The 21,381-nt window shown below is 53.1% G+C and overlaps 1 protein-coding gene across 1 annotated transcript in view; it reads right to left on the bottom strand.

Annotated features, from left to right (window-relative positions):
* PACSIN1 (protein kinase C and casein kinase substrate in neurons 1) overlaps positions 1–11,927 on the bottom strand; it is a 29,570-nt gene extending 17,643 nt beyond the window's left edge. The window contains exons 1-2 of the mRNA XM_065884661.1: positions 11,917–11,927; positions 9,247–9,310 (exon numbers count right to left, since the gene is read on the bottom strand). The gene's annotated coding sequence lies outside the window, so the exon portion shown is untranslated. The remainder of the gene's footprint in view (positions 1–9,246; positions 9,311–11,916) is intronic.
* Between the last annotated feature and the right edge of the window lie 9,454 nt (positions 11,928–21,381).

Genomic DNA, 21,381 nt, shown 5'->3' with positions numbered 1-21,381 from the left:
GGCAGAGTCGGACCCAGACCCTGACACGTTGACAGGTGCCCGGTCCAGAGCCCGTACTCCATGGGTGTCACCCCAGCCCTCCTGGCCTAAGGGACTGGCTCAGCTCAAACCTGGGCGGGGCCATGAGAAGCCAGAGCTGCCTCCCCCTCACCCAGGGTGGGTCTCCGATCCCACAAACGTTCCCAGCAGCTCCCCCACCCCTCACCTCACCCAGAGATGGACGGGCTCATTGTGCCTGACGTGGGGCCGCCCAAGGACCCTTACCAGCCTCCGCTGGGGCTTCAGATGCAGCGAGAAGGATCCAGGTCAGCTGGAATATGCTGTCCTTCCACCCCTCCCTGTGATACACACCCCAAGCTCATTCCGGGCTCTGCTCCTTTGCTCATGCCTTCTCTCCTGCCTGGGGCGCATGCTATCCTCCCTCCCATGGATCACCCCTCCCCAGAACAACCCTGCTTCCCTTCAAGGGCCAGCTCAGTCCCCCACCAGAAGCCTACCTCAGCCCCCACCCGGGTGCGGTTCCTCATCACACCCCGCCGTCAACCACGTCCTGCTGGCTTCAGGATGCAGCCTGCTCTCCCGACATGCACAGCACCTCCCACCAGATCAGCACCACGAGCAAATTAGTTAAGGGCCCTCCCTTGGGGCCAGACAGAGCGACTGGGTTCAAATCCCGGCTCTGCCACTTTACTGGCTGTGTGACTTTGGCAAATTGCTTAAACTCTCTGCGCCTCAGTTTCCTCACCTGCAAAATGGAGATGACGATACCACCAACCCCATGGGGTTGGCGTGAGGGTGAAATGAGTAGCCACGGGAAGCACCATGTTAACTGTTATTATTACTATGGGTTTTATTACCCGCTCTTGCCACAGCTGCAGAGCTTCCAAAACAGGAGACTGTCTGGATGATCTCTCTGGATGACCTCATGTCTCCTTCTCCCCTCTTTGGACTAACATATCCCCACAGACCTTTGCTAAGGATTGACTTGTGTTCCCCTCCAATTTATATTTTGATACTCTACCTCCGCAAAGTGACTGTATTTGGAGATAGGGCTTTAGGAGGTAATTATGGTTAAATGAGTTCGTAAGGATGAGGTCCTAATCCAACAGGATTGGCGTCCTTATAAGAAGAGGAAGAGCTCGCCCCCTCTCCCCGGGCTCAAGCAGAGGGAAGGCCGTGTGGGGACACAGAGGGAAGGCTGTATCTACAAGCCCGGAAGAGAGGTCTCACCAGGGCCCTGATAGGCTGGCATCTTCATATTGGACTTCCAGCCTCCAGACTGTGAGAAATAAGCGTCTGTTGTTTAAGCTGCCGAGACTGTGGTATTTTGTTACAGCAGCCTGAGCTAAGACCACCTTCCATGACGGTTGGGTCTCGTCTGGAACCCCAGGTCTCCAGGTCCCCTGTGAAGAGAAGATCCCAGGCCCGGCTTTCTCTTGCCTTCTCTTCGGGTCTATAAAACAGGCTCCCCAACCTCCATCTCCTGTGAGGTAGGTCCCCAGGGCAGTCCCCAAAGCGCCCTGCCTTCAGAAACAATAAACTCCAAGGTGGGGAGGCAGGAAGAGGACGGAGGTAAATGGGGAGACTGAGGGAGGCAGAGCCTGGGTCTCACTTGAGGCTGGAGGGCCCCAGAGGGACACAGAGCTGAGGGAACGGGTGGGCCACGGGGTTTGTCCCTGCGGGAAAGGGTTGAAGGCACTGCACCCCAGCCGCCCCTGGCTGGCCTCCCCTCCCCTCCTCCTGGCCACTCCCCTGACTCCAACCTTCAGCCCTCACCACCCCTATCCTATGCCTTCTCCCTCCAGCCCCATCAGGCCCCAGGCCCTCTCTCTCCTCCAGAAAATCACCCCCAAAGGCAGCCCCCCGCACTCCCCTGCTCCCAGGCCGCGGATGGGGCCACGTCTCCTTAGGCCCACCCGTCTCTAGGGAGCCTCTAAGACCATTCTAGGTGCTTCAGGCTCAGCAGGGAAGGAGACCAGGCCTTCCCCCCATGGAGCCTACACCCCAGTGCAGACAGGAAGCCAAGCAGTGGATAAACATCGCCACGTTCGGCGATTAACATTAACAACAGCTGAAAAAACCAGGCAGGGGAGAGGGTGGTCAGGGGCAGTCTCAAGTAATGACCGGTGGAACAGGTGTACACACACCCCAGCTCCGCACCTTCCTGGCTACACTGACTCTCAGAGGTGCCCAGTGGGATCGAGCCCCAGCTGCCCACAGTGGGAACCGGCTCACTCAAGCTCCCTTCATGCCTCACCTCCACACTCTGTGTTTCCAGGGACCACCTCCCAATGAGCCACTCTGATCATAGCCTTGTCTCAGCCTCCACAGATGGGGAGGCAGGAGTGGGAGCTGGTGGGAAGACAGGCCCCCATCCTCCCTGCTCTGGATGAGTCTCCTCGAGGCCAGTCATCCCACACATGGGCCCTCTGTCCTCACAGGGTGTGTCCTGTCCTGAGCCCTCTGCATCTGTGGTCTCCTGGAGGGCAGGAACCAGGTCTGCCCGCCCTGTGGATGATGCAGCAGGCTTTCCCGAGGCACAGAACTCTGACCAGGAAGAAGGGGCCCTCCGTCTTGAGCAGCACTGGGGGGTGGGATGCATGCAGCCCACTCTTCTCCCCTTCCTGGCCAGGTAGAGCTGTCCTGGCCATGGCTGGGTCAGAAAAAGGCAATAAGTGTGCACCCAGTCCATGCAGGACATCCGGTCCAACTCGATGCCCTGGGGCAACTGCCCAGCCAGGGGGTCATTGCATCCCTTCCCCTGTGAGGGCTGAAACCATTACAGCACGGATGCAGGGGGCCGGCCACTGAGGCAGAGACTCCTGGCTTTAACTGCAGCCCTGATCATCATAGTGCAGCTCTGGGCTACAGCATGAGCAAAGCAGAAACCCGCCTGCCTCATGGAGCTGACATTCTAGAGGGCTAGACAGACAAGAAACCAGATGAAAAAGTAAATGATCAAGTGCAGTAGAAGGTGACAAAAGCTCTGGAGAAGAATAAGGCAGTGAAGGGGTCAGGGAGGGATGGTGGGGACTTAGGGGCAATGCTGTTTTACACAGGCTGGTCAGAGAAGGCCGTTCTCAGAAAGTAGCATTTGAGCAAAGACCCGAAGGAGGTGAGGGAGGGCACCATGCAGATATCTGGGGGAAGAGCATCCAGGTTGAGGGAACAGCCAGTGCAAAGGCCCTGAGGCACAAGCATGGCTGTCATGGTTAAGGAACAAGGGGGCCATGTGGCTGAAACAGAGGGAGTGAGGAGAGGGGAAGGCTGAGGTCAGAGAGGTTGGTGGGGAAGGCGGGGAGAGAATGCAGACACGTGATGCCTTGTAGGTCAGAGCGAGGCCTGTGACTTTTCCCCCATCAAGTGAGACGGGAGCTACTGCAGGGTGTGAGAAGAGGTGGGATGTGATCTGGCTTAGAGTTTTTGTTGTTGTTTTTAATATTTATTCATTTATTTATTTGTCTGCACCGGGTCTTAGTTGCCGCGTGCGGGATCTTTTAGTTGCGGCATGCGGGATCTTTTAGTTGCGGCACGTGGGATCTAGTTCTCTGACCAGGGATTGAACCCAGGCCCTCTGCATCGGCAGTGTGGCGTCTTAGCCACTGGACCACCAGGAAAGTCCCTGGCTTAGGTCTTAAAGGATCCCTGGCTGCTGGGGGCATAGGAATAGGGGACTACAGGGGGCAAGAAGTACAGGGCACCTGCTGCAGGTGGCTGTAGCCCTCCCATCAGGGAAGATGGGGGCTCAGACCAAGGTAGTAATGCCAGAAGCAGGGAGGGGCGAGTGGGGTGGTACTCTGACGTGGGGCCAACAGAATTTGCTAATGGTTTGGCTGTGAGTGCGAGAGGGAGGAGGAGTCAAGCGTGGCATCAGGGTTTGGGCTGGAGCAGCCGGCAGGTGGGGTGCTGTTTCCTGAGCTGGAGAGCACAGCAGGAGGAACAATTTAAGGGAGGTGGGAGCTCAGTTTTGCCGCCCTGAGAGCCAAGTGGAGATGTTCCTTCTCCCCAGAGCTCCTGCACTGGGGGCACGTGGGGAGGGGCCCCCCCTGGGCCAAACTGTTCCTCTAGTCCTGGGGTCCCGGCCTCTGAGTGATCCTGGGGCTTCCCTTCAGCTCCCTCTGATGCTGGGAAGGCTGCTGGAGGTGGGGGGCATGTGCCCTGGGCTGTGAGCCCACTGGGGGTGATGGGGTGGGGCTGGGAAATGGGCCCCAGGAGGCCATTCTGCTGGCTAACTGCCCCAGAGCCTGGGGGCAAGAAGGGTAGGAGAGAGACAGAGCAAGCAAAGACAGACCCCAGCGGGGCACGGGACAGAAAAAAACTGAAGAGAAGGGGAATGTGGCCTAGAGAAGGCCAAACAGGAGTGGGGGCGGGGCGGTGGTCAGGGCCAGGCCTGAAGGGCCTGAGGAAGGGACACATCCTTCCAGCTCTTGACCTCCAGGCCTCACGGGCCCTTGTTGTGGCCGGGATGGAGGCTGGCCCAGCTGTAGGAGGTGAAGCAGGATAGATGCCAGTGCCAGCCCCAGGCCCTGATCTGTGGCGGGGCTCAGAGAAGCAGGGGGCAGATGGTGATGGTGCACACGGGTTACTGGACTGCCAGCTTCTGGGCAGATCTGCAACCCTCACCCAAGCTCCTGCCATCTGAGACCCGCCCTCTCACCTCCTGGGCCCTTAACCCTGAAGTGGGAGGCCCTTGTGCCTATACTCAGCAGGTGCAACTAAGGTTTGCAGAAATGAATGGAGCCACGTCAGCCTCTCAGCACGTATTCCCCGGCCCCATCACGCTGGGCCCTGTCCCGGGTGCTCTCACTCCCCAAGTGCCCGAGAAGGGGAAGCTCCACAGAGTGGTACCAGGACCCAGCCAAGCTCTCAGGGGGTGCTGGGGACGGAAGGCAGGCAGGAGAAGGGGGCAGACCCTCCAAGGCCCAGACACCCTAGGCACGCCTGAGATTGCACACACCACCCCCGCCCCCTCAGGCTGGGATCTCCTCCCCACGCCGGCCGAGGCACTTTAGCTGTGGCCCAGGGCCCGCCAGGACCAGGTGCACTCCACCCACTGCGCTGCTGCAGGCCCTCCTGCCCCCTCTGTGCCCAGAGCCAGGCAGTGCGGCCCAACTCCTCCCCAGGCCCGGCCCCACCCCCTCCTGGGCAGCAGGCAGCGGCGGCTCTGCAGTGCCCCGAGCTCCCCCAGCAGCAGTGGAGTCATCCCCAGAAGCAAAGCAGCAGAGGCACAAAGAGAGGGGGAGGGAGGACCACAGGCACCCCCCACCCAATCAGGGCCCGCTCTCCTATACCCCAGCATGGGGTCCCTGGGCTTGCTGGGGCGGTGGGACAGGGGTCCTGGGGGAACTGGGTCTGCAGGGGAACAAGGAGGGGTAAGGGCCTCAGCTTGGGGGAGAAGAGAGATGCCTCTCCCCTGACCGGGGCTCTAAGCCCAGGGCCTGAGAGCAACGGGGCCAGCAGGGAGGCTGCTGATGGTGGTGGTGGTGGGGTCTGCTGGTTCCAAATGGCCAGGGCCCAGCAGTGCCCTGAGCGGGGGCGGGGGGTATCCTCACCCACGCCCCCCCGCCCAGCCTCAGAATAGGGAGCAGTCACTTTGGGTTCCTGGGAGTTCCAGCCCCCTTGGCCTGCTCTGCCTGGGAAGAGGCATTTCTCCAGTCGGGACCTGTGGCAGGGGTGGAGAGAGGGACAGAAGTGCAGAGGAGGAGAGGTAGCAGGGGCACAGTCCTCCTGATGGGGAGGACCCAGGTTCTGAAGAGGCCTCTCAGGATGCAGGCTGCTCCCCACCAGTTCTACTGGCCCTGGCTCCTCGGCCCCTGTGCTTGCCACCAGGTACTGCCGGTAGGAGGGCAGGGCAGCCCCGGGGCCCCACTCTCCGTGCAGCCTCTTCTGGCTGTCCCCACCGGAATGCCTACCTGGGCCCGTCTGGGCACCTAGCCAGGGGCACGTAGGAGTGCACTGTCCCCACTGGGCCAGGCCAGGGCCGGAGGGGCCGGCTGTCCTCCTCCTTCTCCGTGGTGGCGGGCAGGGAGGGGGCCTGGCGCCCGGGCCGGGAGCTCTGTCCTCTTGGGTTCCCTCCACCGCTCGCTGCTCGGGAAGGCAGCAGCGCCCGAACTGCAGAAGCCAGCTCCCCGCCCCCACGGCCGCCTCCTCCCCCTCCCGCCTCCCGACCCGCCTCCTTCTCCCGCCACCCACCTCCTTCTCGTGTCTATGGCAACCGGGCAATGCTCGCTCAGCCAGCCTCCTCCCCGCGTACACCCGGGGACGCCCGCCTACGTTGCGGCTCCTGCATCCCCGGGCTGTTGGGCACGCGCACACTTCACCTTCCCAGGCTCTTGCAACCACGCCCCACGGGGGGGGCGGTCCCTGCTCCAGCCCCGTCTCCTCTTTCTGCCTGAGACCCTGCTCCCCCAGCATCCCTTCAAGGCACTGTAAGCTGCACCTTTCCACATGCCTCCCTCAGGTCCTTAAAATCTTACCGCGTGCCTCTCTGTAAAACATTTCCACTTGCTTAATCATGTATTCTCATTCAGTCATTCCTCAATTCCAAACTTCTATTCTGAGATTTTTCTGTGTCAGGCCGAGTGTGAGATGCTCGTCTACAATCTCATTCCATGAGATTCCATACCCATTTTACAGATTGGAAACTGAGGCCCGCAGTAGTGAAACAACTCGTCTGGGCATCCAAGGCTCCTGGGCTTGTTATTGGCAGCAAGGCTTTGTGATCTGAATTCTGATGCTGCTCCCACAGGCCACAGCTGTCACACACCCCGTAGAGCAAACATCTAGGCTTGTACCACACACGTATGACTCATTAGCACCAACGTGTCCATGCACATGTGCACCCCGACACATATATACACACATTACGTGTATTTGCACATGTGCATTTCCACAAATCTGTGGATCTACCTATACACGCACAGGTAACACACACACATACTTACACATAACTCTAACACTAATATCAGTGTACACACATCTACACGGATCCAGAACATGTATCACACAAACCCTTCCTACATAAAATCACAGCTATACACGCAAGCCCCCAACCCTAGCCTTATGGGACGGATCGGTGACACCAGTAAGTGTCCCAACCAGGTGAGGATCTGTCTGCCCACCGTGTCTTAGCTTGGCTGCTGGAGGGACTGGGGTTGCGAGGAGACGGGGTTCACCCTCCCCCACTCCCTCTCCCTCATTCTGAAAGTCCTCTGCCTGGTCCAGACTAGATCCTATCTAGAGCCCCCTCAGCCTAGGAGGCTCACAGATATTCCCCCCACCCTCCAGCTGCTGTCCAGTCCTGGTACTTGGAATTATGACAAGATTGAGTAAAATGGGACCCTCCTCCCCCGAGGGAGTTCCAGGCTCAGACAGCCCTGCCACCCCCTCCTCCCCAGGAGGGATAGCATGCAGTGGGGGCCAGAGCAGGGTCTGTAGATCAAGTGGAGAAAGGGGCCCGGGACACACAGTGTTCCCCACAGGATGTGCTGACCCCAGCCCAGCACTGCCTCAGAAAGACCTCAGGCAGGATCACTGCAGCCCCTGTGCCCTAGGGTGATTCTCAGGGACCCCACACAGCCTAGAGAGGGCACACACAATCAGAAAGAACCAGAAGCCCACCAAAAATTAAGCCAAAAAGTGCCTGTTAATAATGACAGCCTCTTCCATAGTTCATCCCATCTGAGACCCGTCTCAATCATAAGACTGCTGCCAATTAAAACGAGACATGCTATAAATTGTATGAAGCATCCTAATGTCAGTGATGTCAAATGTGAGGGGAGATCATCTTAGAATAGATGAAAATAGGGCATTTCATTCATGCAACCGATATTTACTAGGCACGCACCATTGTGCCACGAACTGTTCTAGGTGCTGGGACACAGGCCGTGGGCAAAACAAAGTCCCTGCCCTTAGGAGTGATGAGCTAGTGGATTTACTGATTCCAGTTCTCCTGTAGCGTCTCCGTCTCCGTGTCCGGCTGTCACGGCAGCCCTGCAGATGAGGTCACAGGACTGATTAGGAAACAAAGGCTCTGAGAGATTGAGCAATTTGCCCAAGGGGACAAAGCCAGAAAATGCCTGGGCTGGGACTTGAACCCTATGCCTGCCAAGCTTTTCCCGATGCTCTATGTTGGTTCCATTAGGAAAGATCTGATTAGGAAACACAGTAACAGCCACCCATTTTCTAGGAGTTTCACAGCCAGGGTGCTTCTCATCCTTAGGTCAAAGGCAGGACAGGGTCATAAGTACCTGAAGTGCCAGTGACATAGTGGGCGTGAGTGAGGACCCCTCCCCCAAACAACCTCAGAGGTGACTTCCAGCCTGGCCTACTTGGGCCAGAAGCCTGACGCTGCGTGTCCCCAGGACTGGAGGTCCTCAGTAGTCAGTGAGGTCGACACCCAGGCCAAGAGGGTGGGGATGCCTGGTGCCTGAGAGCAGATTCCCGGGAGAGCTAGGGGGTGGGGAGGGATTGAGTTCCCAGGCCCTGTAAGCAGAGCCCCCTGCCCACCTGCCAGCCCCCAGCCCCGGATCATCTTTCTCCGAAAGAGCCGGTTCCATCCAGGGATACCAAAGATAGCTGCCCCCGACCCACCGCCATCAGCCTGATCCAGCCCCATCTGCTGCCTGGCGGACCCCTGAGTTCTGCCCTCCCACACTCAGGCAGGTTCTGTGCTTCTGAGAAGCTGACCCCTTCTGTCGCCCCCCACCTTTCCCAGGCCAGAGAGCATCCACCCCACCCCACCCTACTGTCAGCCTGATCAGCCCCATCTGCTGTTGGGAGGGCCCCCAAGACAGGTATCATAGGGGTAGAAGACAAGATTGGGATATCCTTAGTTTTTGTCAAAGTTGACATCGATAAGAGGCTCCACCAAAACCAGCAAAAATACGGGTAATAGGTTACGCCATGTCAGCCTGTGCCCTTTGAAACTACTCCGTCTTTAACTATCTCCTACCTCCCTCGTCTCCTTCTTCCCAAGTGAACCCCATTCAGGGGAAAATTGTCCTCTGCCACAGTTTTGTTGCAACTTTCCTCTGCATGTTAATTGGGCTAGAAAAATATCAAGGAGTCGCCATCTGCAGCCTCCACTCCCCTACTTGTAGGCCCTGGACAGGCCCAGGGACACCCCCCATGACCTCCCCCGCCCCCACACACACACCATGCCCGACCTCAGCCCCTACTCCTGGACCTTAATCGTGTTCCAGTCCCACAGGTGGGATCAGTCTACAAATGAGGAGGGGGCCTCACCCAGGCCACAGGGTAGCTGCTCTCGTGCCCCCCAGGAGCAGCCAACCTGTTCTGTCACCACCTCCTTGTTCAACCCAAAGAGTATAATTGCCCCCCTCCCCAGCCCAGCAGTTATCCTCCGTGTTCCCCAGTGCTGGGCAAATGCAATCAGGGTTCATTAACTGCTGCTTTGTATCTCATTTGCATAATGCCCCCATGACTGTCAAAATGCCAGAATCCTCCCAAAACCTCTGCCCATGACAGGAGAATGGAGCAGATTGCTTGCCAGCTATGGAGAAATAAACTGGACAAGGCTCTGCTGAGGGTCTGTGTAGAGGACTAAACACATGGGGATGGAAAGAATCAGAGCGAGAAAACCAACAACTACTGAGTTTCAGACCCTGAAAGGTTCCCCAGAGGAGGGGCAGTTGAAACTTACTGAGTGTGTGCTAAGGCCAGGCACCATGCACAGTGCTTTACACACTTCACCCACTTGTTTTCAACAATGAGCCATTTTACAGGTGTGGAAACTGAGGCTCAGAGCAGTTACGGCCTCACTATTCAAAGCCTGGGTCCCAGGTCCCACAGCTTGGGCATCACCTGGGAGTTGGTAGGAAAGGCAGAATCTCAGGTCCCACCCCAGACCTCCTGATCAGAATCTGCATTGTCACAAGATCCCAGGAGATTACAGTCTAAGGGACTTGGCCCGTGATATAGCTTGAAGTTGATAATGGTGTCAGAACTGAGGCATCTGACCAAATCCCATGTCAGTGTCTTTAATACATTTAACAAACATTTCCTGATCACCTACTACGTGCAGCGCTGCTCTAGGCAGCGAGACACAGCACATAACCATGAGATAACCCCATGGATGTTTCATGCCAAAGTGGGAGACACTCAACAAATAAAGAGTAAAAAGTTCAAGTGATGATGGGAACCATCAAGAAAAATAATGTGGGTAAAGGGATAGAGAGGGTAAGTGGGGGCCATTTTAGAATCCCTCTTTGAAGAGATAACATTTGAACAAAGACTTATATAAAGGGGAAAAGGAAGTATGTGATAACTTGGGGGGAGACTGTTTCTGGCAGAGGGGACAGCAAGGGCACATGTCCTGAAGTGGGGGTGAGCTCGGCACACTGAAGGCACCCAAAACTGAATGGGTGGGTGGACAGGTGGGTTGGTCGGTGAAGCGACAGCAGAGAGGGGAGTAAACAAGGTAGGAACAAAGAACAGGCAGGGGCTAGATCCTGTAGGGCCCTGTGGACCATGGTGAGGATCTGGTTTTATTCTAAGCAAGAAAGGAAGGCACTGGTATTTTTGAGCAAGGGTGGAGAAGAGGTCCAGTTAATGTTTTTGAAAGATCACTGTGGCTTTGATATGGAAAAGTTACTAGAAGGAGGCAACAGGCTAAAACAAAGAGACCAGTTAAGAGGCTTTTGCAATGTTTATTCCCAACAGAAATGAGTGTTTGTGGTCACTGAAACGAATGACCAAGAGCACTTGTAGCAGCTTTACTCATAGTAGCTCCAATCTGGAAGCAACCCAAATGCCCATCCACAAAAGGACTGATCAAAAATTCGTGTGGGGGCTTCCCTGGTGGCGCAGTGGTTGAGAGTCCGCCTGCCGATGCAGGGGACACAGGTTCGTGCCCGGGTCCAGGAGGATCCCACATGCCGCAGAGCGGCTGGGCCTGTGAGTCATGGCCGCTGGGCCTGCGCGTCCGGAGCCTGTGCTCCGCAAAGGGAGAGGCCGCGGTGGTGAGAGGCCCACGTACCGCAAGAAAAGAAAAGAAAAAAATCATGTAGTTATTGCATGCAGTTGAGGCAGTTTGCTTTTTCACTGCTGTCTAGGACTCCACTGTGCAAATGCTACCGTGTGGTTTGCTTACATAGTTGAATACTATACAGTAATGAAAAGCATCCAGCTACACACAACCACATGAAAAAAATCTCAAGACGTCATGATGAGCAAGAGAAGCACAAACTGAGAAGAACATACATAGTGGATTCTATTTTTTTTTTTCTGAGCAGGGGTCAAGTGGGGAGCCTTGCCTGGCAGTAACCAGTGCCCCATCCCCTACCACCAGGGTGTGGGGTGGTGGGTTCGCTGGGTGGTGCTTTCCCACATGGCCTCAGCTGGGGCTAAAATGTCCAAGACAGCTTCTTCATTCACACAACTGACCCTGCCCCTCCCCCTCCCCCCTTCCCTCTCTGCCTTCCCTCCCACGTGCTCTCTCCAACGGGGTACCTGGCCCTACTTAACATGATAGCTCAGGGCTCCAAGAGCACACATTCCAAAAGGACAAGTTCTAATGTGTGGCCACTTACCTATCAAGCAAGCCTCTGCTTCTATCACGCTGGCCAGTACCTCACTGGCCAAAGCAAGTCAACATGGCCAAGCCCAGCGTCCATGTGGCAGGTGGACAGGGGTGGGGAAGTGGGGGGAATTGGGGGGTGAGGCTTACCTAGGGTGTGAATAGCAGGAGCTGGGGCTCACAGGTGGGGTTAGGGAGCACCAGTGTACCCGACCACCACAGTAGGTCTATAACGGCCCAAGAATTGGCATTTTTTATGACTTTCTTTCCACGTAGCTCCCCATTGTGATACAGGCAGCCCAGTGAGCACACCTGCAGCACTGCTCCTATCCTATAACACCTATTCCATGACACCGTCATCGAAGAGGCTTTTACACCTCCCCACCTGTCTGGGCACCGATCTAAAGGAATGCCACAATCGCTGTCCTGGGGGGCAGACAGCCCAGGACAGACACACACACACTGTGACACAAGAAGCCTGTTCAGACACTGGCCTCTCCCACAAGCCTAGGGCTCTGGCTTTTAGTCCTGACTCAGCCCCATCCCAGCCCAAAGCCCTGGCATGGGTCTCCCCTCTCTGCCGGTATCAGATTCTTCCCTCAAAGTGAGGGGGTTGGACTAGATTATCAATTTCCAACTTCTGCACCACTCAGGGACACTGCATATTTTTTGACCCAAGGAACCCCACGTTTTGAAAGACTTTTGTCTACCAAACAAACCGCACATGCTAAGTAATTTTTTCAACTGGAAAACAAATTGACTTTTTTTTTTTTTGCCGCACCACGCACCACGCAGGATCTTAGTTCCCCCAACCAGGGATCGAACCCACACCCCCTGCAGTGGAACACAGAGTCTTTTTTTTATTATTATTAAATTTATTTATTTTATTTATTTATTTTTGGCTGCGTTGGGTCTTCTTTGCTGCATGCTGGCTTTCTCTAGTTGCGGCGAGCGGGGGCTACTCTTCGTTGCAGTGCCACGGCTTCTCATTGAGGTGGCTTCTCTTGTGGCAGAGCACAGGCTCTAGGCGTGCAGGCTTCAGTAGTTGTGGCACAAGGGCTCAGCAGTTGTGGCATGCAGGCTCAGTATTTGTGGCTTGCGGTCTCTAGAGCGCAGGATCAGTAGTTGTGGCGCACGGGCTTAGTTGCTCCGCGTCATGCGGGATCTTCCTGGACCAGGGATCGAACCTGTGTCCCCTGCATTGAAAGGTGGACTCTTAACCACTGGACTGCCAGGGAAGTGCCTTGACTTTTTACTCAATTAATTACCAGGTAGCGTTCTTGACCGGTATGGTATAATCAACATTTCTACGCTGAACTGAGAAAATTCTCACCAAAAGCAAAGAGCTCTGAAATATTGGGTGGACTGAGCTGCCTCAGCTGGGAAATGCTCAATGTTGGGGCAGCTTTTCACAACATTCAAAACAACCACGCCTCAGGAATTCCCAAGCAGTCCAGTGGTTAGGACTCGGCGCTTTCACTGCCAAGGGCTCAGGTTCAATCCCTAGTCGGGGAACTAAGATCCCACAGGCCGCATGGCGTGGCCAAAAAAAAACCCAAAATAACCGAGCCTCTCTCTGGAATCTGGGGCCGGTGGGCAGGGGATGCCAACTGAGATCGGCTGAACAGGGAATCCTCTGAGTATGAACCCATCCAGCTCTAAGTAGTCTGTATGCTGAGTGCTTCTCGGGGCCCACCACAAGCCAGCACACTGTGGAGAACCATGGGGACAACTCAGGGCATCTAAGGTGATACGGTCCATCCAGTTGCCACTGTCCATTCAGTTAAATAGATTTAAATAAATTTGAAAATTCAATTCCAAAAAAAAAAATCAATTCCTCAGCTGCACTAGTCACATTTCATGTGTTCAACAGCCACATGTGGCTAGTGGCTACCATCTTAGTGCAGAAATAGAACATTTCTGGGCTTCCCTGGTGGCGCAGTGGTTATGAATCTGCCTGCCAATGCAGGGGACACGGGTTCAAGCCCTGGTCCGGGAAGATCCCACATGCCACAGAGCAACTAAGCCTGTGCTCCACAACGACTGAGCCTGCGCTCTGGAGCCTGCGTGCCACAACTACTGAGCCCGCGTGCCACAACTACTGAGGCCCATGCGCCCTGGAGCCCGTGCTCCGCAACAAAGAGTAGCCCCTGCTCACCGCAACTAGAGAAAGCCCACGCGCAGCAACAAAGACCCAATGCAGCCAAAATTAATTAATTAATTGCTTTTTAAAAAGAAATAGAACATTTCCATCATTGCAGAAAATTTAAAGAGACAGTGCTAGAAGGTAGTCCATACAAATGCAGGCATGTTCCAGTGTCACACACTTGATGGGGCCCAAAAGACGAGTTCCCTGCACATTACGTTCTAGTTGCTCCCCTGCTCATACGACACGATGGGGCTGCATTTCTTAGACCAAAAAAAAAAAAAAGAAAAGAAAATGGTTCCAAAACAGTGCAAAAGTCACATTTAGGGATGTAGCCAACCTTTAAAATGGTATGTTTACAGAGAGATGATTAATCTCCTGACAAAACTGCATGACCAATAATATTTGGAGCAAAAGCCACCAAGTATGACCCCTGTCAACACCCCCCTCCCCTGGCCAGGATCCCCCCCCACCACCACCAAAAAAAAGGAGAGAGCCAGGGGCTGTGTGTTTGCTCCTCCTGACAAACAGAAACTTCTTTGACCCTGCCAACCCCATTCTTTGTATTTCTCATTCTATAGTATTTCTCTATTTCTAAAGAAAGGGCTTCGCCACAAGGGGGCAGGGTGGGAAAGATGGTGGGGATGTCTGATTTATTGTGAAAGTAATTTCCAGGAGCAGACACTGTTGGTTCTGTAACCACAGTCATTCCTCTTTGGCTCTTGCTGACCAGAGTCCTGACTACATAACAAGTGACTCAGAAGAAATGCTGACTGGCCTAAGACAGGGTCTCTCAACTTCAGCACTGTGGGCACTTGGTGCTGGATAATTCTTTGTTAGGGGGTTGTCCTATGCATTGTAGGATGTTGGGCCTCTACCCACTAGATTTCAGTAGCACCTACCCCCCAGTTATAACAAACAAAAGCTTCTGCAGACGCTGAATGTCCCCTGGGGGGGCGAAATCAACCCAGATTGAGAACCACTGGTCCAAGATACAAACTCTAAGCCAGTGGTTCTCAAACTTGAACATTCAGCAGAATCACCCGAAAGACTTGTTAAAACAGATTGCTGGGCCTCACCCCCAAAGTTTCTGATTCAATAGGTCTGTGGTGGGGCTCAAGAATTTGCCTTCCTATTGAGTGCTCAGGTGATGCTGATGATCCTGATCCTGATGCGGGGACCCCACTTTAAGAACCACTGCTCTCTAAGTGATTTGTGGCACACCTGTTCCCCTGGCCAGTGAGACCAGAGAGAAAGACTTTCCAGGAAAGGATTCCTTGTTGATGATAAGAGACATTTAGGAAGAAATAGTCTCATCTTCTTAGACATTGTGGAGTCTGCATGTGATGTCTGGAGCTGTGGCAGCCTAATAGGAGCTAGGAGGAGGGCCAGAAAGAAGTGGTTTCTGGAGGTGATTGAATCACAGAACTAACCAATGCTGGAGATGTCCTCGGGAGATCCTGGTAACCAAGGTAATGAGTCTCCCTTTTTGTTTAAGTAAGTAGTTCCCAAACTTTGCTGCCCATTAGAATAACTGGGAAGCTTTAAAAACTCACCCCATACGAATTAAGTCAGAATCTCTGAGTGAAGGACCCAACGATCAGCATTTTTTAACCTCCCCCAGGTATTTCAGCCAAGTTTAAGAACCCTTGCTACTGAAAGTGTGGTTGGGAGACCATCAGCATTAGTATTACCCGACAGCTTATTAGAAATGGAGACTCTCAGGCCCCACCCGACACTCTGAGACCTACTGACTCAGAGTTTGCATTTTAACAGGTAATATGTGATCTATTTACACAATAAAATTTGAGTCACAATGATTTAAACCATCTTGAGTTGTTTTTTCTGTTACTGGCATCCCAACTGTTACCATCTGCAAGACTCACACGTCTGAACACAGGGTTCACATATTTTAAAATATCATGTTGAAATAATTCTTTCAAGAGACCCCAGTAGTTTCCCCAACACTGGAGAGTACTGTGATGGTGGGCACACATCACAGTGGTGGGTCATAAAGTTGACCATGCCCATTCCAACAACTTAGGATTCTACTTCTTGGCATACATTCTTGAGAAAATCTTACGTCCTCAAGAAAACAAACACAAAAATGTCCTTTGCAATTTTGTTAAATCAGAAAAGGAAGAAAACCTAAATGTCCATAGTTGGTGAAATTGATAAATTATGGTATATTCATTACCATAATATTATCTAACATTTACTGAGCAGGAACTGTCCTAAATGCTTTAGATGGATGGCCTTGTTTAACTTCATAGCTTCCCTATAAGGCCGGCATTATTATTATTCCCATTTTATAGATGAGGAAACTAAGGTACAGAGCAGTAACTTGCCTAAGTTACTGCACAGAACTCACTGAGCTAGACAGGATTTGAGACCAAGCAGTCTGGCTCTAGAACTGACCGAATCATTACAGTAGCCTGCCTCATGGGGAAAAAAATCTTCCCTGACCCTCTGACCTTTTTACACAGATATGCCCATCCTTTCCACATACACACTCATGTCTATCCCAGCACCTGTAGTACTTAACTGCAACTATTATTTTCATACTGGTCTGCTGGCCCTTCTTAGAGTGCTCTCAACCCAAACGTACATGAGAATCACCTGGAACACTTTTTTTTAAAAAACTGTGGTGAGGGAATTCCCTGGTGGTCCAGTGGTTAGGCCTCCGTGCTCTCACTGGCAGGCGCTAGGGTTCCTCCCTGGTTGGGGAACTAAGATTCCGCAAGACACGTGGTGCGGCCAAAAAAAAAACCTGTGGTGAAATATATATAACATAAAATTTACCACTTTAACCTTTTTTTTTTTTGCGGTACGTGGGCCTCTCACTGTTGTGGCCTCTCCCGTTGCAGAGCACAGGCTCCGGACGCACAGGCTCAGCGGCCATGGCTCACGGGCCCAGCCGCTCCGCAGCATGTGGGATCTTCCCGGACCGGGGCATGAACCTGTGTCCCCTGCATCAGCAGGCGGACTCTCAACCACTGCGCCACCAGGGAAGCCCTTTAACCATTTTTAATCGTACAATTAGGTGTATTCACATTGTTATACAACCACTACCACAATCCATCTCTAGAGCTTTGCATCACCCCAAACTGAAAGTCTGTACCTATTAGAAACTCCCCATTCCCTGCCTTCCCTCCAGCCCCTGGCAACCACCATTCTACCTTCTGTGTCTATGAATTTGCCTAGTCTAGGAACCTCATATTAGTGGAATCACACAATACTCGTCCTTTTGTGTCTGGCTTCTTTCACTTAGCATAATGTTTTCAGTGTTCATCCATGTTGCAGCATGTATCAGAATTTCATTCCTGTTTAAGGGTGAATCATCTTTCATTGTATGGATTTACCACATTTTGTCTAACCTTCATCCACCAATGGACATTTGGGCTGTTTTCACCTTTTGGCTATTGTTAATAACGCTGCTATGAACAATGGTGTTTCAGTATCTGTTTGAGTCCCTGCTTTCGATTCTTTTGGGTAGATACCTAGAAGTGGGATTTTGGATCATATTCTATGTCTAACTTTTTGATGAACCATCAAACTGTTTTCCACAGCAGCTGTACCCGTTTACATTCCCATCAGCAATGCAGAAGAGTTCCAATTTCTCCACATCCTCACTAACACTTGTTATTTTCTGCTTTTTTTGATAATGGCCATCCTAATGGGTGCGAAGTGGTATCTCATTGTAGTTTTGATTTGCATTTCCCTAATGATTAATGATATTGAACATCTTTTCATGTGCTTATTAGCCATCTGTATATCTTCTTTGTAGAAATGTCTATTCAAGTCCTTTGCTTATTTTTTAAACCGGTTGTTTGGTTCTTTGCTGTTGAGTTGTAGGAGTTGTTTATACATTCTGAATATTAATCCCTAACTAGATATATCATTTGCAAATATTTTCTCTCATTCTGTATGTTGTCTTTTCACTCTCTTGGTAGAGTTTTAAATTTTGATGAAGCCCAATTTATTTATTTATTTTTTCTTTTGCTGCCTTGCTTTTCGTGTCATATCCAAGAAATCACTGCCAAATCCAATATTATGAAGATTCCCCCCCTTCATTTTCTTCTATGAGTTTTATCACTTTAGTTCTTACATTTAGGTCTTTGATCCATTTTTGTATATGGTGTCAGGTAAGAGTCCAACTTTATTCTTTTGCATGTGGATGTCCAATTTTCTTACTTATGACTCTTTATTTTTTTTTAATATCCTCAAGGGTTTTTCTTTTGTTTTTTTTTCTTATTTTTGGCTACGTTGGGTCTTCATTGCTGCGCGTGGGCTTTTCTCTAGTTGCAGCGAGCAGGGGCTACTCTTCCTTGCGGTGCGCGGGCTTCTCATTGCGGTGGCTTCTCTTGTTGCGGAGCACAGGCTCTAGGCACGCGGGTTTCAGTAGCTGCGGCTCGCAGGCTCAGTAGTTGTGGCTTGCAGGCTCTAGAGCACAGGCTCAGTACTTGTGGCGCACAGGTTTTGTTGCTCCGCGGCATGTGGGATCTTCCCGGACCAGGGCTCAAACCCATTTCCCCTGCATTGGCAGGCGGATTCTTTCTTTCTTTCTTTTTTTTTGCGATACGCGGGCCTCTCACTGTTGTGGCCTCTCCCGCTGCAGAGCACAGGCTCCGGACGCGCAGGCTCAGCGGCCATGGCTCACGGGCCCAGCCGCTCCGCGGCATGTGGGATCCTCCCGGACCAGGACACGAACCCATGTTGCCTGCATCGGCAGGCGGACTCTCAACCACTGCGCCACCAGGGAAGCCCTGGCAGGCGGATTCTTAACCACTATGCCACCATGGAAGTCCCTTACCCATGACTCTTTTAAAACTCCTCAAGTCCATGCTGCACCCCAGACTCTCTGTGGTGGGGCCCAGGCATCAGCAATTCCAAGGTCCTCAGGTGGTTCCCAAGAGCATCCCAGGCTGAGAGCCACTGTCCTACTGCACTGAAGCCTTCTTAGTCCCAGGCCATCTCGTGTTGGTCTCTGTATTCCCACTTTCTAGCACAAGGCATGGTCCATGAGACATTCAATGGGGTTTATGCTGGGCTTGGGGTGATCATGGGAGACTCTAGCCCTGGAACTTCTCAAACACATGGGCTTCTCAAACACATGTCCAGGCCCAGGGCTGTGACAGGTGCATCCAAGGAGATGAAGCAGGATCAGCCAGAGGCTCAGCCCCAGGGGAGCATGGGTGGCCTCGGGAGAAGTCACAGAGTCCAATGGAAACAGCCTACTGGACGGTGTGGGACAGGCTGGAATCAGAGAGGTCTGGCTGCTGGGGAGGGCTGCCAGGGGCAGGGCTGGGGTGCAGGCTTGGAGGGGCAGGGAGGAAGGGGAGCTCAGGGCAGGAGGAGCTTGAGCAGAGATGTAGAGGTGAGCTCATATGGAGCAAATGGGGGAGCCTCCCAAGGAGCACAGAAGGAGTAATCTTAGCAGCAGCCGACATCTGTTGGAAACCTGTCTGCTTTCCACCATTATGTTTCCTCATCTTAAAATGGGGGTGATGGCAGCACTGACCTCACAGGGCAGCTGGGGGGACAGGAAAAGTCCCAGAACCGTGCCTGACGCAGAGGAAGCACTCAATTATGCCAGCTACAGAGTCCATTGTTATTATCCCCTTTAATCTCAAAAACAACACTAAGAGATGTCTACCATTATCTTTTTTTTTTTTTTTTTTTTTGCGGTACGTGGGCCTCTCACTGTTGTGGCCTCTCCTGCTGCGGAGCACAGGCTCCGGACGCGTAGGCTCAGCGGCCATGGCTCATGGGCCCAGCCGCTCTGTGGCATGTGGGATCTTCCCGGACAGGGGCACGAACCCGTGTCCCCTGCATCGGCAGGCAGACTCCCAACCACTGCGCCACCAGGGAAATCCCTATCTTTATTTTTTAAAGAGGAAACTGGGGGTCAGGGAGGTGAAGTCAGCAGCCCAATGTCACACAGCAGGAATGAGCCATGATTCAAACTCTATTCTGACTCCAAAGCCCATGCACGAATCTTCCACAAAACTGGGGCACCAAAGGCTGGATTCCTGGGATCCAGATCTGGAAGGGCCACTGTGTCTGGACCAACTCTTTCGTTTTGTAGAGAAAGACAACCAGAGAAGGGAGGTGAGCACAAGGCCCCACAACATGTCAAGCTGGAGGGATCTGGGGCTGAAGCTTCTAGAAAGACCGATGAGCAGAACCAGTCACTGCCCCCGCCAGTGGTCACCGCTCACCAGGTCAGCGAGCACCACCTGCCCTGCTTCCAGCCAGCTCAGCCCGGAGAGTGCTGGGGAGCTGGAGCGTCACCCAGGGGGAGGAGGCTGCCTCTGCGCTGAGAACTCACCACCTGCCTCCCCATTCAGGCTGGCAGAGATCACCCTGAGCGGGCTCCCAGCTCCCAACCCCCTCAGTCGGGGCCTGCAGCCCAGAAACCCCTTGACAGGCCCCCACTGCAGCCCTGTACTCGCCACAGGGAGGAAGCAGGGCAATTATAGATGACCTTTGCAGGGAGCAGAATGTAAACTGGAATCCGTTTGCCTGTACAATCTTCATCGTTACCACAGCAATTATCTGCAATGAGCCATTGTGACCAAGGCTTCAGTGCAGGTGCTGGGCCCCAACATGCTTTAGCCCCTGCCTTCCCCCTCACAGGCTGTCCTTTGTCCCACGGCATAATCTCCTGCATCTGCACGACCGGCTGCCTCTCCAGCTACAATGGCAGGGTGGGCTGGGGGGCTCAATCATCAACCTAGGTTTGGGAAATGTTAGGGGGTACAGGAAGGGATTCCTGAATATTTCCTATTCTTTCCCTCACTGTCAACTTTTCCAACAACTGAAAGCTCCTTTTTGTCCCACATCTAAATAACCACTGGAAGAGTTAAGGGACAAGATGTGAGTCATTCACACTCTAGTATAATAAGTTTACACAGCCAGCTTTCTGCCTGATGCCTAGCTGACATCCTGCCCATTTGGGGATCGGGGTGGAAATTAGGAGTGTTGATAGAAGAGGAAAGAGAAGAGAGCAGGAAGTGGGAGAGGAAAGAGGTGCTCCTGAGAGAGGTGTCAAGAGTAAGGGACTTTGAACTGAGCCAAATGACTTGAATGGTACATCCCATAAGGGGAACTGGAGACAGGCTTGAACTTGTAGTAACTAACACTCATGCCAGAATCCAGACAGTAACTAACCAGTGTTTGCCCACGTTCCAGGAGGCATTCCAAGTACAGCATAAAGACCCGCCTATAAAGCCCTTGGCTGGGAAGTGGTCTGAATCCTCACCACCCGAAGTGTGGTCCATGGACCAGCAGCACTGACATCACACGGGAGTTCGTGAGAAATGCAGAATCTTGGGCCCACAAGACCTCCTAACTCAAGATCTTCGAGCAAGGTCCCCAGGAGACTGCTGAGAACATCAAGGTTGGAGAAGTTAGGCCCAGAGAGGCCTTGGAATTACCTGCTTCTAAGAGGACCTTGATGGGCAACAGGCAGGGGTACACCATGAAACAAGGAAGGGGGTTGCTGTGGGGCTGGCCCTGAGTTGCTTTCTAAAGGAAGGGGGGAACCAAAGGCCAATAAAACTAAGAAGGAAATCTGGGGCCCTGGACTTGGAATCCACTGCTGGGTTCATGGTCACTTTGCCACTAACTTGCTGCATGACTTTGTACACGTGATTAGCCTCAGTTTCCCCTTCTGTCCTATGGGGCTGATACT

Source organism: Phocoena phocoena, chromosome 10 (genome assembly GCF_963924675.1).
Source record: "Phocoena phocoena chromosome 10, mPhoPho1.1, whole genome shotgun sequence".
Lineage (NCBI taxonomy): Eukaryota > Metazoa > Chordata > Mammalia > Artiodactyla > Phocoenidae > Phocoena > Phocoena phocoena.
This window is presented reverse-complemented; position numbering and strand designations above follow the sequence as displayed.